Below are 23,252 nucleotides of genomic sequence, written 5' to 3' on the forward strand. Positions count from 1 at the left end.
CTATTTCAGTCAGTCCTTACATAACTATCAACGTTTTAGAGTGTTAGATAAGTGTCCTTTCAAGAAATACAAAAACTGTGCATCTAAGTTAGAAAGTCATTCTAGCAATATAGATATGTATAAAGTAGAAAATTAGTCATTCTGTTCCCATCCTACTTTTAAACTTTTTCTGTGCATTTACATATGTATTTTATATATATATACATATATATACACACACACACACACAATTTTTAAATGTTTAATTATACCATAATACTCTTTCAAAGTTTACTTTTTTCCAGGTGACTGTTTAAAAAACTTGTTTATTTTTGAAAATAGGGCTCATGTGGGAAGTGGGAGTAAGGTTGGAGGAAGAGAGGTGGGTAAGATTTATACATTAAGATTCCAAACCTAATACCCTAGATTGATTGTACCTCAGGCTTTAGGAAATGGTCATTGTTATTTTTAAAACTTAAAAAAAAAATCAATTTAAAAGGACAACATTGTTTTCTGTCCTGTATAAGTAATTTAAGAGGCATCATTTCTGAATTAAATTATTCTAGTTTGTTCTGGTAGCTACTTATAAAGAGAGAAATTGTGTTTTCAGATAACATTTTTAAAAAACTGGTAGTCTCTCTTCTTGGTTGTTAGGACACATTTACTTCACGTTTACAAAGTAAAGTAGGTAAGAATTTGGGCAAACCTGTAAACAAGAAAAAAGAAAAAATGTGAAATAGGATTTTAAAACCAAGATAATACATGTAATATTTTAATTAATAGAAACTCAGACTAGTACAACTTAATCAGCATAAAGATACCCTGTATAGGAATTAGTCCTGGTCCTCACAACTTCATGTGAGTAGTGTGGGCTGACCTCATCCCCATCGCCTATCCCTACTCACTCAACCACTACCGAATGCTATGCTGATAACTCAGGACTTTTTAAAGCAGTTAAAGAAAAAAAAGTAAGTTATTTGAGTGCTGTTCATTTTTTCTGGCATTATATTTAGAAATACATACTAAAGGCCTTATAATCTACATTAAATAAAACTTTTGATTCCAGCTCTGAGAGTTTTAACTTGTTGCTAAGATTATTAATCATAATTCACCTTCATAATTTTTAAATTAAAAAATGTTATTACACAGGTAATAAAAAGGTTTTCATTATAGAAGTTTTTTAAAAAGCCTTTCTAATCCTAGAATACACTCCTTGCATCTAAGGTGCTTTATGCTTTTTTAGATCCATGAAGTGCTGAAGCCTTGCCTTAAAATTCTAAGAATTGGACCTTGTAGAATGTAGCAGTTTATTGAAACTATAGAGTAGTCAGCCTTTTTTACAAGCCAAGTTTAGTTTTTCTCATTGGTAGCATTCATAAATGTGCTTTTCCTTTTGAGTGTCTCAGACCATGCCCTACAGAGTATTTTATTCTCGTTCATTATAGTCTAATAGTGTACAGAGGGCTCAATTAATGTTATGGATGGTGAAACTAAGAGACAAGAATTTGACTAAGTTAGTGGTAGAGCCTAGTTTTCCTTTTTTATTCTAGACTCAGTCATCTTGACCAGTAGTCGCTAAACTTTAAAAAATTATGGTTACCAGTTAAATGTGTGATAGTCTAGACTAGTGTTTTATGTATGTTATCAAGCATACAGGAAAGTTGAATTTTTTAAAAGGATGAGATTTTAAAATATAAGTTGTAATAATTTCTTCCCAGTGGCTCCCTTCCTCAGGGTACCCACACCCACTTGGAGACGAATGCTGAAGATAGGCCATTCTTCTTGCAGAAGAGGCAGCCGTGGGGACAGCTGGAGGACAGTTGGTAAAAGGTGTGGGACTTTTAAGTTGGAGTGATCTTTTGCAGCTTTTTAATTTTAAAGAAACAGCCTTTCTTTCTGTGAAAGGCTGAAAGATTGAAAGTATAGGCCTGGAGAGAGGTGAGCTTTAAAAGACAGAAATATAAACCTTACTTGTTTTCCTCAGAGTTGACCAAAAGGGAAAGGGCTGCCTGCCCTGATAGCTTCTACTCCCATTGAGATGGCAGTGCCTTTTTCTGTTGTTAGGCAGTTTATAGAACGCAGGATAGCTTGGTAAGCGTCTTCTCTGTGCCTGATGTGACGTAACATTGTGGAGTATGCAGCATGCATGTTAAGTACAAGTGGTTGTGTTTGGCTTGTTGCTGCAGCATTTTTGAAGATGTCTTAAAAAGCAATTATCAGTGGATGGAGTTGGATATGTGCAAGTTATTGAAATCATCATTTCTTCAAGACCAAACTTTGTAACTTGAATTATTCTATTTAGTATTTGTTTACTTCCCCCAACCCCCAACACCTCAGAGCAGAATTCTTTTTCTGAAAGGAACAGATGCCGTTAACTTATCAGGACTTGATACTAAAAAGCCTACAAAAATCTTTGTGCTATTTATTTTCTTTATTTAATCTATATGCAAAACATATTGTAATTATTGCTGTGAGAGAGTTTTAAGCTGATGGTTCCCCCCCCACCGTTTTGTGCTCAGGGGAGATAGATTAGGAATGCCAAATTGACAACTTGGTATAAAGAAATAATGACCATTGAAATAAAACAGGAGTTCAAATAAAAAGCAAATCAGATACAAATGTAGAATGAAAATATCTTTTAGTAAAATGTTAGCATGCTGTACTTGGAACAGATGCCACATTAATTCAAAAGAGAGCCCAGAAAATGTGGCAACTTTACGATGTCAATGGAGGGAGCTGCAATAGTTCCTGTTTTCATTGTGTCAGGTTCTCAGTACCTTTAGGTCCAGTCCTGTTTCTTATATTTATTTTCTGTGTGTTACATGTTAATATACAGATATTAAATCCATGCCTAATACTTTTATTTGTGTAATGAAATACATTGTCATGCTATTAGATATTAGTATAAAAAGCCCAATAACTTATACTGCAACAGTCAAACGTTTTTTGTTTTAAATACGCCTATCAAGATATTCGGAATCTGAAGCAAAAATTCTTTGCATCTTTCAAGGCACATTTATGATAAGGTAGTCTAAGAATTGAGTCAAAGAGGCCTACTGCTTTTTAAATGTAAAATTTGGACAAGTTACAAAATTATGAGAATTTTGCTTTTTTCTCATTTAAATTTGTAGTTATCATTGGACATTTGTTATGATTTTTAAGTAGCTTAGACTCATTCATTCCTTTTGTGTGTGTGTGTGTGTGTTTTATGGTGTTTGGGAAGAAGAAGGGGTGATGGAAGTGTACTGTACACACTGGGATATTTTCAGAGTGACATTCGTTTTATAGAAGATTGCACAGGGACGTCTCTGAATTGCCCATTTCTTGCAGTTCCTGGTTAGTGTGGGTCTGAGTGTGGAGAAAGGTGGGCTGGGGGCTCTTAACCAGATTTACAGTGTGCTACTTCCTGAGTCGTGCAATGATCTAATCATCAGGGGCATATCCTGTGTGCCTGTAAAGACGTCTGGCTTACATGCTTAGAAAAGCACTACTAGTTTTCTCTCAGTGAAGCTTACAATTTAGTAATTTGGTGAAAAGGTTAAAAGTTTTGTTTTCGTGTAATTCAAGTGAAGGGGAGTTTATAGCGTGTTGGTAGAGCACAGAGGTTAAGATGTTGGTGCAGGAGCCACTTTGCATGGGCCCACATCCTAGCTTTGCCATATATTAGCTCAGACTGTGTCCAAATGACTTCCTGCTCTGTGCCTCTGCCTCAGTTTCTTCACCTGTAAAATTTGAATAAAATGAAGTGGTTATGAGGAATAAGTGAATTAATGTATAAACTAGTAGAAGTGCCTGACACATAGTAAATACTAAATACATGGTACTTAAGCTTAGTTTTCTGCTCCTTTCTTCTCTTCTCAAGGATTCAGACAAGTGTTAGGATAAGAGCCTGAGCTTTGGCATCTGACCCCAGTATTTGAATCTCAGTATAACCACTTAAAGTTTAATGTTTGACCTTGGGCTAATTATTTAAGCTCACTCCAATAAAGAGGTATCACATACATACTGCATACCACTGTGCTGGTCACTGGAACTTCAGTTTCTCCATCTGTGATATAGAGACGGTAATACCAACCTCTTAGGGTTCATGTGATGATAAAATGAGGAAATCTTGAGACACTCGATCGTGATAGCTGCTCTTATCATTATTATTGTTATTATTACAGTCCCACTAAAAGTTTATGGGAAAAGAGTAAATACAGAACAATTTAGCTGGAGAGGTTTTTTCCTCCCTTGAAATGCATGGTAAGAAAGAGTATGGATGATAAAAGTGTTATCTAATGAGTTCTTATTTTTGAATACCTCTGGGAAAAAATAGAAAATACACGGGAATATGTCAGTTTTAACAGAGCCTGCTAAATATTTTAAGGGATTTAATGTTTATTAAAGCCCATAGTGATATAAGCTTTTCTTTTTTTTTCTCAACAGCTGGTGAGACCAGCACCAAGATATTGATGCAGTTTATCGTAGGTCTCTTAGAATCAAGTCTGTAGTAGACTAGGCATTATAACTCTAAAGTCTTAAATAATAGCTGGGCAGTCCACTGGGTCTGACAAATTGTGTGTATTTAACCCTTGAAAACTCATGCTTGGGTGTAACAACTAATGGAAACAATTGTAGAACCTCAGAGATATAAAAGTGGCATACAAATGCTTTCTAATGATGGGCACAGTTTATTTGCTTTTTGATTTTGGGCATTTTGCCTTTGTGAATTTTCCTCTCGTTTGGTGCCTGATGTTTTCTTATGGTAATTGTTATTTTCTTTCTATATTTAATTGTCATAAGCTACCTATATTGAGCCTAGAAACTGAGCCTGAGAACAAGTTGATTATGAGAAAAGGTACAATGATCTCCTCAGATTTGAGGGGTTTTGGGGTAAATAATTGAGTTAATATATCCATTAGAATGTATGTATGTATCTCTCTTATAAGTGAAACCAGTAATTGAGGTAAGGGGAAAGATCATTAAGTGTAAAATATAATTAACTTTATTCATTCACTACTGATTAGGATCTGAACGTTTTTGGTCTTTGATCCTTGATATGTTTTTTTCTGTGATTCAACAAAAGTATTTGTAATAGCTTACCAAAACATTCTGAATATGGTATATGTTACCCTTAGCAAGAATTTAAGTTAAAGTAGCATAATGGCTCCTATTAACTTTTTGTTCTCACTAACCCAGCTGTACCGTTTGATAAAGGTCTAGTAGGTGAATAGGTGTTTTTACTATAGGTGAATTGGTGTATATTTTATTTTGTCCCTGTTCCTAAAACATTGTATCTGCTTTTTAAGGAGAAATTACAACCAGTTTTTTAAAAAATAAAGTGTTGTACTTTGACTCAGTAAGTATTTTTAAAACTAAGCAATTTTATAGTGGGTTGTATAGTTTTCTTTCAGTTAAGTAATTGTAATCTTATTTTGCAATAGAGTGGCCAGTAAGTAAAGCATTATAGTTTTAAAATTAGCATAGCAAATATATAGTATTAAGTTTTCTTTACTTTAGCTCTTTGCAGAATCTGTAAAAGTTGCTTCACTTGGTTGAAGTTGAATGGAATTGTGGAAAGTTTAGAAGTATATTTTATTTTGATAAATATGTGTTAGAAAGAGATTCTACAAGCGTTTTGGGGGTTGAGTTAAAGAATTTAACAGTTTTGAAAATCAGTTTGTCCCTGCTTAATTTGTAAAAAGTGGTGCTGTATGTGACGGGGGTGCAGTCCCATTTCAGCTCTGCAGGACCCTGTCCAGCCGGTGGTGCTCCTGTGTAGAGATGTCGCCGATGATTGCCCAGACTCCCTCTGTTGCCTGTCCTCTCCCACTTCTCTGCTTACTCTCTCGATGGTCTCTTCTCCGTCCCCTGCCTGTTGTTCATCCTTCCCTTCAAACCACCACTGTTTTATTTCTATTTCTCTTAAAAACAAAACACCATTGTAATTATTAGTTTTTAAACAGGGAGATACTGAGCTATTATCAAAACCTTAAGCTTTAACAGTTTGTGGGGACACCCCCTACTTTGGGCCCTCAGCTGGAATTTGGAGAATAGATAGCTTAAAATCACTTGCACAGTAACTGAATATTTGTAAAATACTTTATATCTGAACTAAGGGAGAGAATATAAAAATACCTTTTTACCTCAGAAATTGCTGTATTTTCTGGTTGTGGGTGAGATAGAGGCAAAGTTGAGGGAGAGGTAGGCATGTTACTTAACTAAAATAAGCATTAATTTATTAGATTGCTCTCTAGTCTCATGGACCTAATTAGAGAATAAAATGGAAATTTTGGTGTTGTGAATTGCTAAAATATTTTGATTTATTAATTGAGAAGACTGCTTTCTTGATTTGTAAATACAAAATATGATGATGATGCCTTATTGTATATTGATCTTTTACATTTCATTCGTTGATAGTTGAAAAGGAGCAGACCCTTTCCTTTTTAGATTTCTCCTAGTGGGTTTAAATTGTTAACGTAATTGTTTGGTAAGAAAAGTAAAACTTGGAAATTAATTACGGTTACATGTTGAGTTAATGTCTATGCTGGATTTAAAATCAGTAGCTTCTGGTCGGGTGTGGTGGCTCATGCCTGTAATCCCAGCACTTTAGGAGGCTGAGGCTGCTGTATCACTTGAGCTCAGGTGAGACCAGCATGGGGACGGGTGTGGTGGCTCGCGCCTGTAATCCCAGCTTTTTGGGAGGCCGAGGCGGGTGGATCATGAGGTCAGGAGTTTGAGACCATCATGGCCAACATGGTGAAACTCTGTCTCTACTAAAAATACAAAAATTAGCTGGGCATGGTGGCACATGCCTGTAATCCCAGCTACTCAGGAGGCTGAGGCAGGAGAATCGCTTGAACCCAGGAGTCGGAGGTTGTAGTGAGCTGAGATTGCGCCACTGCTTCCAGCCTGGCGACAGAGCGAGACTCCGTCTTAAAAAAAAAACAAAAACAAAAAGAGAGAGATCAGCACGGGCAACATGGCAAACCCCTGTCTCTACAAAAAATATGAAAATTAGCCGAGTGTGGTGACATGTGCCTGTAGTCCCAGCTATTAGGGAATCTGAGCTGGGTGGATTGATTGAGCCTGGTAGGTCGAGGCTGCGATTGTGCCATGCCATTGAACTCCAGCCTGGGCAACAGAGCAAAACACTGTCTCAGTCAGTCAATCAGTTCAGTAGCTTCTAAGATCTATACCAGGCATTTCATCTATTATTTAATTATACATAGAGAAAAACATTTGAGACAAGAGCCTTAACTTTATAGGATTTTAAATAACTTCTTATTATGGAAATTTAAAAACTTTTATAAAAATAGAGTGAATAATATAACGAACCCCAGGAACCTGTTCCCTAACTTTAACAATTACCAGCATTTTGCCAATCTTTATCTATAATGTGTAAAACATAACAGAAAAGTAACTTTGTGTTTTCAAAACATGCACTACAGTTAGGTACATTGGTATACTCAAAGGAAAAATGTGTATGAGAATGTTCTTTCCATACATTGTTAGTTTAATACTGGTAATCCCTTTTAGGATAATATTTTCATTTGTCTTTTAACTTACTGAAGAGGTCTGAGCCACTGCTAACTTAATGAAGAACCATGCCTGCTGGAAAGATTCTAGCTTCTCTTACCCCTTCTGCTTTTAGAAGTTCTGAGATTATTAGTTTTGAGCTTGTGTTCTTAGGAGCTGCATTTTATTTTATGTACACTTGCCTATCTGTGACGGTTGTATGGACCATCATTTCTTAGCATAAGCAGGACAATATGTAAGTCAGCTTAAAGTTGCAGGTCACAAGTCTTGTTCCACACTTCCTTCTTGTGCATATTCTATTTCTATTTAACGCGAATGTATGTATTGGTTAAGGAATGCTTGTTTTACTTATAAAATGGTTTGTTGAGGAGGGACTTTTGATTACCTGCTATCTTTAGACGTGGTAACAGTGGTTAGAAACTTGTTACGTGCTGCCTTGTTTGCTCTTCTTTGCACTGTAAGTTGTACGTATGCCTGCAGTTGTGGGGTGTGTTCATTAGGAGTCACTACAAGGTAATGGTAGCCTTATTTCTGAATTTATTTGGTTGCATTAGTTTAAATTAGACCCATAGGTGTAATTATTCCACCCCAATGCATGGGGAAGCATAGTCAGTGGAAGTTGTGCATCTAAACCCCTGTGCATTGAAAATGTGTCTTTAATGTTATGATGTTATTTGACATCTACCATTTAGTGCAAGGAGTATACTTATTTAACAGGACCTTTAATAAGTTCCCTCTACACCAAAGATATATTTTTAAAAAATTATACTTAAGAAGACTTTGTAGTATTCCCCAGAAGAGTTCATCTATAGCAGTAAAATCTTTCTAAAATAAAACTTATTCTTTTAACCGGTATTCATTTAAGTGGGTTTCTCTGTACTTGGTTTCCATGGAAATAGCGAATAGCTAACGTTATTTATAAGGTGGAAGTAAAATAGGGTGCCTAATGGGACCCCATGCTGCTCTGATGAAGAGACTTAGGAAAAAAATCCATGCTCGTGGGATTTTTTTTTTTTTTTAAACAAGGTTAATGGAAGCCCTGATTTCAGTCTTCTGTAACAGAACATATTTTTGGTTTTAAAGGCTAGCATTAATATCAAGCAAACAACTTCTTTTTGAGGTCTGTATTGCTTTCACTTTCAAGTTTTAGGACCACTTACTTATCAGCATGATTGAGGCTTTATGTTTCAGACTCCTGTTTCTTTGTGGTTTTTGTTTCAAAAGTTAAAATTCCCAGTGTATTGTAGCTGTTTCCGCTTCTCATTGACATTTCAAAGTACTGATTAAAAAGATAAATGTTCATTAAGGATAGCAGTGGTGAGAGAGGATCAATATGTTGGACTATGAAGATTTTTTTAAAAATGTAAATTGTATGGAACCATTTTTAGTTTTTAGGCCTAAAGTCAGGGTTCTTTTTTATTTGTGTTGTGGAGCTAAACCTGTATAGTCAGAGAGAAGAGATTCTAATTTTCTTTCAGGCTAGAAACAGGGAAAATCTTAATTTCTCTTTCCTTTTTAAAAAATGGATTGTTGCCAAAACCTTTTAACTGAAATAAATGTTAATTCTTTTAGTGCTTGAAATGTGGATTTGGAATAAACCTTGGCTTTTTTCTCACTTCTTCGGTAAGGCCTACTCTGAGTTTTGTAGGCCTGCAGCAAAGCCTTGCGTTTTTTAAGCCCCTTCAAGTGAAAGAGTATCATTCCCTTTGTGTTTGTGTTTGTGTTTAGGGTGTGTGTGTGTGTGTGTGTGTGTGTGTGTGTGTAATTTTTCTATAGCCTGAAAGGCACCTGCTCATTTTCCAGCCTAGTGAGTACAGCAGTGCTATATTGAGAAGTGAGGCAGGATGGAACACAATAAGGTGCTATAATTTTTATTTAGTTAGTTTTGCTCGTCCTCGGTAGCTTGTGATCATTGTCCATTTATCTGGAAGTACTCTGATTATTCTTGGCTATCAATGCAGCAGGAGTTTTCTTCTGTGTTTAAAGCAAGGACTGTAGTATACTGAGGGCTCCTTCAGGGCAGGACTTGAGTTTTGTTTTGTGTGTATGTGTTTCTCTGGATAAGCTTCTGGCTATAGATGGGTTTACTGTGCTTTAATTTTTTAAAATTTGGTTGTTTTAATCTTGTTGAATTTATTTTTGTGTGAGATATTTTTCTCTAGCAATTCACTAGTTTCTTCTATGTACGTTGATGCTGTTTTATAAAATTTTCTTAATGTGTTAATTGTTCTTTTAGTTTAGCTTTTTCTTGTTTATTTTTAAAATCTGGTATCTAGCACTGACCTTTCTTAGTGACTTTTATTTGAATTATCTTTGTGCTTTAGAGACATAGGAATTTGGGTCTATTATCCCATTTCTGAGTGAACAACTCCCAGTAGTTACAGTTAGTGCAATAGAAAGGGTTCTCACAGATGCAGTGCTGGGCATTGATCCTCCTCCTTGGTGCTTATGGTTTACACCCAGAACTCCCATTAGTGTTAATAGGAGGCACTTCCTTAAATCCCTGTACACCAAAGTAAGCTCGAACTCTTTTATAATGCCTTATAGATACCTGAGTTGTTTTTTTGTTGTTAATGACAAGAGGTTTAGTCCTGAGGTTAACTGATTATTAAGATAGAGTTTGAGTTGTCTTGGGATATGGAGTGATTTAGTAAGTCTGATCTATAATTAAGAAGTTTTCGTTATGATTAGGCTCAGTAAACAGCTTTGTGAGAGCTGTGGAGGCTTGTGAATACGAATTTTTATACTTTATAGAGTGAGGAAGCAAGATTTCTTCTTTCCATTTATTTCTGCTATTTCTTCTCAACCATAAAAAATGGGTCTAACAGTTTTTGTATATAAGAGGACTTAGAAAAATTGTTCTGTTTTTTTATTTTACTTAAAAGCCTTCCTGTAATTGCCCTCTGGCCTCAAAGTCTTTTATTAGCTAGTATGGCTCACGTTTTTCAAGCATATAGAAGTTAATATGCACTGTTTTAGAACTTAGACACTATAACCATTGGTCAAGTAATAAATAATCAGTGTTTACTACACCTATCTGTGATTTGTGGATTTTTATTGCTATCATTTATTTATGTACAGTTTATGGAAAGATTCCTAGATTGAGAGCAATTAATCTGGCTTTTAGGCTGAGCTTTGCCTATCATTATCTTTGTAGATATTAGCTAGTCATCTGGACTTCTTGGACCTCTATTTCTCCGTGAAATGAAGTTACGGATCTGGCCCTCTGAGGTGTCCATTCTAGTTTGAGGCTGTTTGAGGGCCTACTTTCCTAGGTACTGAAGGAAATAGAGTACAGTAAGGCGGGCAGTGGTTTCTAATCCTGGCTCCCTATTAGAATCTTTTGGGGAAACTTAAATACAGATCTATGGGTTCTAAATAAGGCATAATATATTCAATATCTTTAAGGGTAGGGCCTGTGGATCTGTATTTTTTGAAGTTTTATGTGTTATCCTGATCTAGTATTGAGAACTACTTGTACAAGGTATTCTATTCTTTTGTGTATGTGTATGTGTGGGGTCTAGTTAGGGAGATGTCATATGGGTTAGATTAAAATGTGAGGCAGTATGTGGTTAAATTTAAAAATGAATGAGAAAGATGATAAACACTTCAGGAGTTTAAACAAAGGAAGAATTGGGAAGTAGGATGGTTTGAGCAGATCTCTGTTAATCAGCAAGTCTTTATCTGGACCCTAGTGTGTGGGTACGATTTGGATAGTTAGAGAGAGGGTAAAAAGGTATTATTCTTGATATAAGGAAGAGCATAAGTAAAAGTTGGGGAGCAGAATAATTCTGATTATAGTTTTAGTCTTTATTTTAGTTTTCTTTTGCTCCTGAAACTGCTGTAGATTTACTCAGTAATTTAAGGGAGTGAGCGAGCCATGAAGGTATTTGGAGAAAAAGAGCATTCCAGAGCCCCAAGAAGGGAACTTGCCTGGAGGGTCTGAAGTAAGGAAAAGCGGCCAGTGTTGCTGGAATGGATTGAGCAATAGGGAGATGGGACGGCTTAGAATGGCAGAGGCCCAAATCACTTAGTGCCTGTGGGCCATTGAAAGGAACTTCATCTTTTCTCGGTGTATGATGGGAAGCCATTGGAGGGTTTTGAGCAGAGGAGTAACAAGATCTGTCTTGGATTTTGAAAAGCTTACTCTGACTCGCGAGAGAATATACCTTAGTGGGGCTAGGGTAGAATTGGGGAGGCCAGTTAGGAGGCTGTTGTAATTATCTAGGTGAAAGGTGAAGGTGACTTGGACCAGGGAGGTGGTAGGAGAGTTGAGACAAGTGATCATGGTGGATGTATTTTGAAGGTAGAGGCACATAGTTGGCTGTTGGAGTAGATGTGGAGTGTGGAAAACTAAGAGTCTTAAGATGACTTTTAGGATTTTTTCTTCTGAGGGAGTGGAGTTACCATTTATTGAGATGGGAATGACTCTGAGGAGAAAGTTAGGGGAGAGGTAGTCAGGAGTTTAGTTTTGGATGTGTTGAGCTTGAGATACCTATTTGACCAGTGTTGAGTGGGCAGTTGGGTATATGAGTTTGGAATTCAGGGGAAGGATGTGTGCTGGAGGTAAACATTGGGAATTGCCAGTGCGTAGATCCTTCTATAGCCATGAGACTGTGTGAGATCACCTAAGGGGAAGAGTTCCAAGAACTGAGTCCTGGGACAGTTCCACATTTTGAGGTATTGGAGGCAAGGAGGAACGAGCAAAAGAAACCAAGGAGAGTAGCCAGATTGATGAGGAAGAAAATCAAGAGAGGATGATCTCCTGGAAGTCAAGAGAAAAAAAATTCCAGGAGGAAGACATGATCAATGGGCCAAAAGATACTGGTCAAGGAAGTGAAGACCGTTTTCTGTTGGATTTAACAACTGTTAAATCATTGGTGATCTTCACAAGAATGGAGGGAGGCAAAGGCCCTAATGGGTTGTGTTCTGTAGAAAATGGGAGGAGAGGAATTAGAGCGAGGGAGTATGGTTAACTCTTTCAGGGAGTTTTGCTATAAATGTGAGCCCAGACAGGGACGATAACTAGAGAAGGATATGGAGTCAAGGGAGGGTTTTTTTTTTTTTTTAATTATTATTTTCTAAGATAGAAGGAACAAAATGATCCAGTAATGATGAGGGGAAGATCGATGCTCCATGAGAGTAAAGGGAGAAGAACTAGAGGAATGTCCAGGAGAGGGTAAGAGAGGTGGGGACAAGAGGGATGGTTTTTAAGATGTTGGGGCCCCAAGGACTAAACTGATCAAGTGGGATTCTGCCTTTTCTTCTAACCACTTATCTGCATTTACATTTATTTCAAACTTACTTGCTTTCTGTTGGAAGTTAGGAAGGGCAGATAAAAAACAGTAAAGCCAGTGGTATATAAAACTCAGTTTGGGGGCCTCTATCAGTTTGGTATAGTAGGGGAAGAGAAGAGATTGAATCTTCTGGGTAAGGTGACATTTTAAAGTATCTTTGAATGACAATTATCTGTGCTATTCTAGTCCCTTATCAAAATTTATGATTGAGCACAGGCTATAAATTTAATTATTTGAAATTTGTAGTAGGGTGAATTAAATTTTAGCCTAATTTAAAACATGAGCTAGTATTAAACTTTTTCTCTGCAAGTTTTGTTTGTTTGATACAGATTCTTCATATGCAAGGGTTTCAGATATTTTACAAAAGGTATTTAAATAATTATTAATCACTTTAGATTTATTTATAATATTAAAAATATTATAACCATATCAGAAATCAGATGATTTGTTTCTTTACCAGCTCTAATTAGAGCAGTTACCTTTGAAGTTCTGGAGAGGTAAACAATCTTCAGTTTTTGTATGACATTATATTAGCAAGATAATATAACACCTCTAAAAGCACAAATACTTTCATTTACTCTAACTTAGGTGTTTTGGATATATTTTTCAAGAACAAATCTATCTTTTAAAAATTTAAGCAAATATGATTAAAATTTTGAAGTACTTTAGTTAGAAGCGTGAAATGTATGTGAAAAACAAAGTGGCTTTTAACTAGCTTAACATGAAGAAATCAAACTTGAATTTCAAACTTAAATATGTTTTACATATGGATAGTGTAAAAAGCACAAATGTGTGTATAGATGTTGCTTTTTGCTGCTCAGTCTTCTTAAATTATAGAAATAAAATATTTGCTTTTCTTTTTTTTGTCAATTTCCAAATGGTAGTCAATTAATATGCAGTGTTAAGAAGAAAGACTTTGGGATTTCTCATGTGCACAGTGTTTAAGAATTATTAGTCTAAAAATAATTTCTTCTTTTTGGGTATGTGAACCTCATTGTGAAACCAGTGAAAGCCATGGACCCTCTTCCAAGAAAACTGTACCTCTGCTGATATGTATAGAATTTAGCATATAGTATGAAGGAGTTGACAGACCCCTCTGAAGCCCATTCATGGGGATCCCTTAGGTTTAAAGGATTTCATGGTTTTTTTTTTTCTTTTTTTGGGGGGGAGGATGGAGACTCACTCTGTCGCCAGGCAGGAGTGTAGTGTGTGTAGTGGTGCGATCTCAGTTCATTACAATCTCTGCCTCCCAGGTTCAAGGGATTCTCCTGCCTCAGCCTCCCAAGTAGCTGGGATTACAGGTGCACGCCACCATACCCAGCTCATTTTTTTTTTTTTTTTTTTTGTAGTTTTAGTAGTGACTTCTACTAAATAATTATTATTCACCATGTTGGCCAGGATGGTCTCGATCTCCTGACCTTGTGATCTGCCTGCTTTGGCCTCCCAAAGTGCTGGGATTACAGGCATGAGCCCCTGTGCCCGGCCAGGATTTCATGTTTTAAGACTTGCCCTAGATGGCTTACTTATGTGATTTTCCTTTAAAACTTTATGTGCAGACTTTTCCAAAAATATTTTGCTAGTGTTTATTGTAGTTTGTTTTTTAGAAGAGTAACTGCTGCAGCGGGTTAAGAAAAAGTAAGGTCTAGTGGAAAATGAGCTCAGCCAAGGAATCTCGAGCCTGTAAGCTCTTCTCCAGCTTCACTATCAGCTAGCTGAGTGACCTTTGGGGAAATCACTTAACTTCTCCAGCTTTGATTTTCTTTTTTTTTTTTTTTTTTTTTTTTTTTTTGAGACGGAGTCTCGCTCTGTCGCCCAGGCTGGAGTGCAGTGGCCAGATCTCAGCTCACTGCAAGCTCCGCCTCCCGGGTTTACACCATTCTCCTGCCTCAGCCTCCGAGTAGTAGCTGGGATTACAGGCGCCCGCCACCTCGCCCGGCTAGTTTTTTGTATTTTTTAGTAGAGACGGGGTTTCACCGTGTTTGCCAGGATGGTCTCGATCTCCTGACCTTGTGATCCACCCGTCTCGGCCTCCCAAAGTGCTGGGATTACAGGCTTGAGCCACCGCGCCCGGCCTCCAGCTTTGATTTTCTATGCGATTTCTGCAGTCCCTACAAGTAGTCTTATGAGCAGTTTGATGACATCATGATTTCAGGATATCATGGCAAAATTCTTTATCAGTTTAGGATTGGCCCTGCTACTCATTTTTGGGGAAAATGCCTTGGAGATAAGGTATATGTACATTGTGCTGTCTTTTGTTGGATATGCCTTTTCAGCAGCATTTATTAATACTTTCTCAAATGCTCTATAAGTTAAAATCCCCGTCCCATCCTCATCACTTTGAATTTCAACATGTTTTATATATTCTGGGTATAAGCCTGTGTTGATTATATATACTATAATTATCACCTCCAGTTCTGTGGTTTACCTTTTCACTTTCTTAATGGTGTTTTTTTGATGAACAGAAGTTCTTAATTTTAATTTTGTCCAATTTATCAGTCTTTTCCTTTTTATTATATTTTAAAGTGGTAATATTTTACTTCCTAATCAACAACGTGGATGAAAACAGTTCCAGAAAGTCATTCATTTAACAAATAATGCTGCTGGAAATCGATGCATAAGAAATTATCGCCAGCCTGAAGGAGCTAACATGAAAGCCCTAATAGGGAAGATAAGCCCTCAACAGACAGCTTAAGTGTCTATTTAGTCAATTCATTGATTTAACAAACATTTATTGAGCATTTACTATGTGCCTGCTACTGTTTCAGGCAACCTTTTGAGTGGCACAGAATCCTATAGATATCAGTAGTGTTAAGAATCCACTTTTTAATAGCTGCATTGTTCTACAGATTGTTGCATGATTTCTCTTTTGGTTGGGAGTCATCCTAACCTTTGTGATTAAAATTGTTATTTGCATGGGCCTGAGAAATTTAAAAAGGACAGCTGCTAAAGAAAAGGCAGAATAGAATAGCACATTACTTTCTTTTGGAAATGAATGCTAACTGTATGAACTGGGGCCCTTTCAAATAATTTTATTGTATGTTTGGTATAACTGTACATGGTTAAACAAAGATTTACAATCTGAGAGACGTGAAGCTCTTTTGAAATATTCCCTGAGGAAAGGAGACACTGTTGGGGTAATATCAGTCAACAAACACCATATTTAAGGCAAAAAGAAGACATGTAGTTTTAGAGCATAGCATAGTGGAGTTTAAATAATTAAATATTAAAATATTAAGGGAAAAGTTTTAATTTTTGTTTTCCTAATATTGGATTGGGATCCCAAAACGTAAATTTTCTTTCTGGCTTTATCACTGATTAGATATGTGGCATGGAAACAAATAGCTTTTGTGTATGTGGTTTACAATCTAAAGTGGTAAGACGTGGCCAGGCACGGTGGCTCACACCTGTAATCCCAGCACTTTGGGAGGTTGAGGTGGGGAGGATTGCTCGAGCCCAGGGGTTTGATACCAGCTTGGGCAACATAGTGAGGCCTGACTCTACAAAAAAATAAAGTAATAGCCAGGCATGGTGGCACACTTGTAGTCCCAGCTATTCAGGAGGCTGAGGTGGGAGGATTGCTTGAGGCTGGGAGGTTGAGGCTGCAGTGAGCTGTGACTGTGCCACTGCACTCGAGCCTGGACAACAGAGTAAGACTCTGTCTCAAAAAAGAAAAAGGTGAGACACATCTAAGAATGTGAAGAAAAGTTTAGTTAAAATTCTGACTATATATTATAATAAAATGCTGTGATTTTAAAGCCTTACATAAGGCAAGTACATTTCAAGATTAATTGAAGAAAATGCCTTTTATGAGGACCAAACTAAGAACTAGTGATGTTAGCTTAATTTGTTAATGTAAAACAACTGATAGTAGAGGTCACTTGTTGGGGATGAAGGAGTATTTGTATGTTATTTAAGTGAGGTGCATTTCATTTCTATATGTCTCTTACGAAAGGAAAATTATCAACTACTTACTTTTCCTTGTCTTGAAAAAGTATGGAAAAGTAGCGATTTAACTGCCCTTGAGTTCTTTCTTTGCTTTGTAAAAGTTACCTATTGCTTCTCTTTTTTTCTTTTGGGTTTTAAAACTTTGGAAACTTGCATGTGTTTTGTTTTTTTCTTCTTAAAATCAGAAATCTTTGAGTCTTCAACTTTTAATGACATGTCATAAATATGTGTGTGTTGTCTAATTCCATTTTCCCGTTCTTCTGTTATAGGGGGCTAGATTGCTGAAGGAGAGCCAGTTTCCCCAAAATTGGTAAGTACTTTCACTAGGTAGACATAGTATGCCTGATCCTGATGCTAGCTGGATAAGAATTCAAATATTGTGATTTTTTTTTTTTTTGCACAAAAGCTCTCTCTCAGAAATGGGGCTTTGCTGTTTGCACTAAGTGGAAATGAACTGTCTAATTTCATGTAGCTATATTTCAAATGCATTTGTGTTTCTGCTAATACAACTAGGCCTGCATGTTCCACCATTTGATAACCTGTTAAAATGTAAAAGTCCCGTTTTTCCAAAAATGTCCTTAATGCAATGGTTCGGGTTGAGAATTCAAAAGTCAAGAAATTCAAAAGTTCAGATTCCTAGCCAGGCCCAGTGGTGTGTGCCTATAGCCCCCGTTACTCAGGAAGCTGAGGCAGGAGGATGGCTTGAGCCAGTTCAAGTTCAGCTTTGGCAACAAAACAAGACCCTCATCTCTTAAAAAAAAAGAAGATTAAGATTCCTGTAGTGTTTTATGTTACTTAATATGCTGTTATATTTGATGGCCTTAGTATATGTGCAAAATGGCTTAGGTTAATTTAACTGTGGAAACTTGACTTTGAAATTTGGGACTAGTGTTTATTTACATTCTTAAACTTAATATTGGATTAGTTAGCCTCATATCTGATAGTAAATTTTTAGCGTGTGTTGTTTTATATAATTCTTCAAAAGGAAAAAGAAAGAGAGAGAGAGAAATGTAAGCATGTGGGGCATATAGGCGAACACTTTTTCCTAATATCTACTTTGATAGATTTTTTTAATGGCTGTTCATCACTCTTAAACATTTCTTTGAATGCACAGGGCAATCTAGTGACTAACCATCAAACAAATATTAACTTTATTAGGAGAGTATGTATTATGAAAAAAATTAAACTCAAATAAGATAGCTGGAATAGGGTAGTCACCTAATGCAAGACTACTACTTTTTTAAAAAAAATTTAAATCCTCTCTCTCAAATAGTAATTAACTTGGTGGGTAGAGTAGATATAGCAGATATTTGGCCAAGGTTTCCTTTTGATAGTTTATGGTGCTTGTGGTGTCTCTCTTTCTTTTGGGGACTGGGATTTGAACATGTTTCATGGAGGCACTTGAACTAGTTAATCCTTGCATTTACTACCTTTTTATTCTACTAGCCTTTCTCTCATTAAACCTTTTAAAATAAATAATCAAGATCCTATAGCTCTTTACTTTGACATGGGATAGAATTTTAGAGAAGGGACCTTAACCCATTTATACCGGAGATTGCAGATTTTTTTGTGAAAATCAGACCTTGGCGATGACCTTGAGCAGTAGGATATAAATAACTCCCACAAGCTTAGTGTTCCAATAATGGAACACTAGGTATAAATGAGTTAAGGACCTTCTCCAATATTTTACCTTGTGTGGCCGTTTCTTCTAGATCCCTGACAGGTTGTTATTCAGGTACATATTGAATACCACATTTTTAAAAAATGTAGCTCATCTTCTATAATGTATTCTGAGGAATTCTACTCCCACAGAAAATAAGTATTATTGAGGTGGGGTGGGGGTGGGAAAAGGGTTCTGTGGTCAAATAATTTGGGAAATGCTGCATTAAACAAAGTTAAACAGGTTTCTTTACTGCAGGACTTCTCAGAACCTTTAATATGCTAATGTGCATTGTGAATCTCCAAGAGGGGGATATGATATGCAGCATTCTTGAATACTTCTAATGACAGGGAGCCCACTACCTCATAAGGTAACCCATTCCTTTTTTGTACAACTCTTATCCTTAGTTCTTCCTTTTCCTTATATTGATCTGAAGTCTATCTCCCATAACTTCCACTTCTATTAAGTATTTATTGGTTATGCTGAGACTACCACACCCACTTGCGTTATCCTTTGTGTGGTATGTATTTGTAAGATTCTGGCCAGGCTTGTCTGGACAGTTTTTAAAAAATAGTCATTAAATATTAATAACCTGGTAAATGTGACAACTAGTTCTAAAACCTTGGCCTCATTGTCACTATGCTCTCACCCTACTCCCCAGCCTCCTCCATTTTCAATATCTGTGTATTTTAAAATTTACTTACTTTTCCTTTTGTTGGATGTGGTTGGGATAATTTAGTAGACATGCTTAATTTTCGTCAAGAAAGTTAGGAAATAGAAGAATGTGTGTATGCAGACAGCCTGGACCCCAGGAAGCAGAGGTAGAAACTGTATATTGGGCTGAGCACTGATGATGGTAGGGAGGGGTCCAGGACACTACATAGACTTGTGAAGGAGGGTGCTATGGGGAACCCCAGCCTGGCCCAAGGCACCATAATAGCCTGCACATTGCAGTGGAGGTATGACCTGTGTAGAGATTCCTTTTTTAAAAAGTGAGGACCTGCCCCCAACCCCCTCCAAAACAAATAGAGATGAGAAAGATACTTTATACTCACATACATTCAGGTATTTAGATATCATAAATGTAATGATATGTATGTATATATATTTTTTGATTTAATTTAATAGGAAACAACATTATTAAATATAATTTAATAGTATGGAAATATCCAACAAGCTAAGGAGGTATTTGTCAACAGCTGTCGTACTGGGATTTGAACATAGTAACCTTACCAGATTCAGAGGGTTCGCCTCTAAAATCAGGGTTGCCAAGCGCTTTGTGCAGTAGTATTTTCTGTTCACTTGTGTAGTGTCATAAAAGAAACACTGTGACGAAAATAAATCAAGATGTGTTGAAAATTTGCTAAATGATAAGAAAATAGACAATATATTGTGTTTTTTAATGTTGTCATTTGTATTGATTCATGTTAGTAAATGTTAATGTTTTCATAAATAGTATTAGAATAATTTTATTTATTTATTTATTTTTTGAGATGGAGTCTCACTCTGTCGCCCAGGCTGGAGTACAGTGGCGCGATCTCCGCTCACTGCAAGCTCCTCTGCCTCCCGGGTTCACGCCATTCTCCTGCCTCAGCCTCCCGAGAAGCTGTGACTACAGGCGTCCACCACCACGCCCGGCTAATTTTTTTTGTATTTTTAGTAGAGACGGGGTTTCATCGTGTTCGCCAGGATGGTCTCGATCTCCTGACCTTGTGATCCGCCCGCCTTGGCCTCCCAAAGTGTTGGGATTACAGGCGTGAGCCACCGCGCCCGGCCAAGAATTTTTTTATTTTTAGCATTCATGGTAATTTTAGCACTACTGCTAATAAAGATATTATTTTATCTCCCTACGTGTTAGATACATAGTAAGAAGTAAGTATTTTGTACAAATTGAAACCTGATATTCAGATATTAAGCATGGGACAAGAAGTAAAGATACATAGATCTGTCAAGACCTTCTACTTTTTCCTATGTAAGAAAATGAATTAAACTTAAACATTGTGTCTCAGAATATAGATAAAAAGCAGAGGAGTTTCACATCAAATAAATGCATGGTATAGAGAACATGGAGTTGTCCTTTTTAGGGACAGTTTGGGGGCACACTGGCATGGACTTATTGTTAAAGAAATGTTGGTTGATGAGTCAAGTTTTGATTGGAAAAATGTTTCTGTCAAGTCAGTAACATCCAAATCGGAGTTACAGCTTTCCTACGAGTTATTAGAATCATAATAAAATACCTGCAGGTCACATACCTTCAAGCAGAAGTATACCCAGAGAAATAGTTAGAAGAACCTCCACAGAGAATTTGAGAACATAAAAGGCTACAGTCTTCTAGATATATACTATGTAGAGAAGTTTTATTAAAAGTTCTGTATAGAGAAAAGAATTAAGTGTTTTAAAACCATCATAAAACTTTACAGTTTGCAAAAGGCTTTTCATATAATTTTGCCTTATTTAAACCACAGCAGTCTTATGAAGTAGGTGATATTGTTTCCATTTTCCTGATTTACAAGCAAACAAAAAAACCCCGAGGATGAGAGTAGTCACACAGTGAGTAAGTAGAATTAGCATTTTTTGGTTTTTGGGGTGGTGAATGTGCTTTCCATATATCATGACTGACCTTTTTAGTGGGATTTGATTATTGTTTTTGTTTGGTTTGTGTGTTTGATTTTATGTTTTTTTTGTTGTTGTTGTTATTGGAAGGTTAGAGGCCATTAGGTATCAGAATGGTTTGACGTGTACAGTTTGGAAGATTGCATATGCTAGTATTTTGGGCTAGGCAAGTGGCCTTGCTGATAGTGACTTGTAGAACTGTTGGATGGTTAGAGTCATTCATTATGCTGGAATACAGTGTGTTACCGTCTTGTGAGTCTGATGGTATTCACCTTGCAGCAACTGATTTATTATTTATAACTTGTTAGAATTGGTCAAAATATGTTAAATCATCTTTTACAAATGTAGCAAATAATTCTTTTGATGCTATAAACTGCCTCCCAGTGGTGTTCAGATGATGACTGCATGAGATGTCCAAGACCTCAAAATATTTTTTCAGCTGGGTGTAGTGGCTCACACCTGTAATCCCATACTTTGGGAGGCTGAAGGTGGATGGATCACTTTAGCCCAGGAACTCAAGACCAGCCCGGGCAACATGGCGAAACCCTGTCACTACAAAAAAATACAAAAATCAGCCAGGTGTGGTGGGGCACACCTGTAGTCACAGCTACTCAAGAGGCTGAGAGGCAGGAGGATCACTTGAGCCCAGCAAGTTGAGGCTGCAGTGAGCTGTGATCGCACCACTACACTTCAGCCTGGGTGACACAGTGAGACCCTGTCTCAGGAAAAAAATTTCTTCAAAAGATTCAGCATATATTCGTAACCAGCCTGGGCAACATATGAGACCTCTTCTCTACAAGAAAAAATAAAATTAAAAAAACAAGATTCAACTTGTACCTGCCTTTTTTTTGTAAACTATAGATACATGTCTATAATTTCTTTCTGCACAGACCAATCTCTTACAATTACTATCCAGAAAGAGACCTTTCTGAAGAAAAGAAAAAGAATTTCAAATGAATCTTCTAATCCTTCATATGTTTTTCTACAACTAGTCCTAACTTTTTTAACCCTTCAGTTTTATTTTGAAATAAAATGAGTAATTGGCATTCAGAGTCCTTGCTGAATAAAACTTCATGCCTTTGTGTATCTCTAAGAAGCAGACAACAATCTGATGGAGAAAGTAAAAGCCATCAGCTCCTCATTAACTTGAGTTGCAGGCTTATTATTGTGCGAGGCACTCTTTGACATTTACAGTCTTCAGGTTAAACCCTGGTTTTAACTTTTTCTTTTCCTGAGCATTTTGTTTGATAGTATAACATTTTCTGATGCTTTATCTACAAATCCTTGGTTAATGTTTTCTTGTTTAAAAAAATGTGCATATTTTTTATGGAAAATTTTGAAAATATCAATACCCCAAAAAGAAGAAAGTAAATAATTGTCAGTGCTACTACCTAGAGATAACCATCAGCAAATTATAAAGTGGCACTTTATAAATTCTAGACAGCTCAGAGTATTATTATTTTATAGGTCTTCAGTTTAATAGACAAAGCATATAATCTTAATTATATTTCTGTGTCTTAATTGATGATGGAAGTTCTTCATGTTTCTTGGTCATTCTTATTTCTTCTGTAAATTGTTTTTTCATAGATTTTTGTTATCAATTTGTGAGGGCCCTAAATGTATAAACTATATTAGCCCTTTGTCATGTATAATGTGAGTTCTTCTTGTTTTAACCTGCCGTTCATTTCCAGAGTTTATGTAAATTGAGTTGAACTATGGTTTTATGTTACTACCAGTAGAATGAAGTATGAATATTTGAAAAATACCCCTTCAACTTCAAAGTGATTCTTGACAGAAATTATAAGGAATCATTTTGGACACATTTTCTGGTAGAGCCTTGTAAAAATTAAAACCAAGTGTTGTTTTCAAGAAGACCTGTAATATATAAGTCAAGAATTTGAGTAGGGAGATTATTTTGGTATTTAAAGTGGCTGTGTAGTTTTAACTTTAGTATTGCAGTTAGAGTAAGCTTACATGATAACAAAAATCTTGGGCTTAGTGACTTAATGATTCTGATACTTACTGACTGATTGGTTATCATTCCAAATATTTTAAAAGATAGTAGCTAAAACTACCCAGATTTGTTCACCACAGTATGTCTCCCTTTCTAAATTATTAATATCTCCCCTAAATATACTGCGTTTTAAAATGTTTTGGTTAACATTATCATTCTACAGTAAACTTTTCCTGTCGTTTGCAAATGTGAATTTAAAGGAATTTTGCATTTTTGGAATTTA

The 23,252-nt window shown here is 36.4% G+C and overlaps 1 protein-coding gene across 46 annotated transcripts in view; it reads left to right on the forward strand.

Moving 5' to 3' along the window:
• PHF21A (PHD finger protein 21A) overlaps positions 1-23,252 on the forward strand; it is a 191,392-nt gene that overhangs the window by 12,757 nt on the left and 155,383 nt on the right. For 26 of the 46 annotated variants that reach the window (XR_004177537.1, XM_031653477.1, XM_031653502.1 and 23 more), the window contains 2 exons: positions 17,012-17,052; positions 18,661-18,772. The gene's annotated coding sequence lies outside the window, so the exon portion shown is untranslated. Of the gene's footprint in view, positions 1-6,979; positions 12,680-17,011; positions 17,053-18,645; positions 18,773-20,867; positions 20,957-23,252 lie in introns of those variants that run through there. The other 20 variants (XR_004177538.1, XM_031653492.1, XM_031653517.1 and 17 more) reach the window with 6 other exon arrangements.

Source organism: Papio anubis, chromosome 12, assembly GCF_008728515.1.
Source record: "Papio anubis isolate 15944 chromosome 12, Panubis1.0, whole genome shotgun sequence".
Classification (NCBI taxonomy): Eukaryota; Metazoa; Chordata; class Mammalia; order Primates; family Cercopithecidae; genus Papio; species Papio anubis.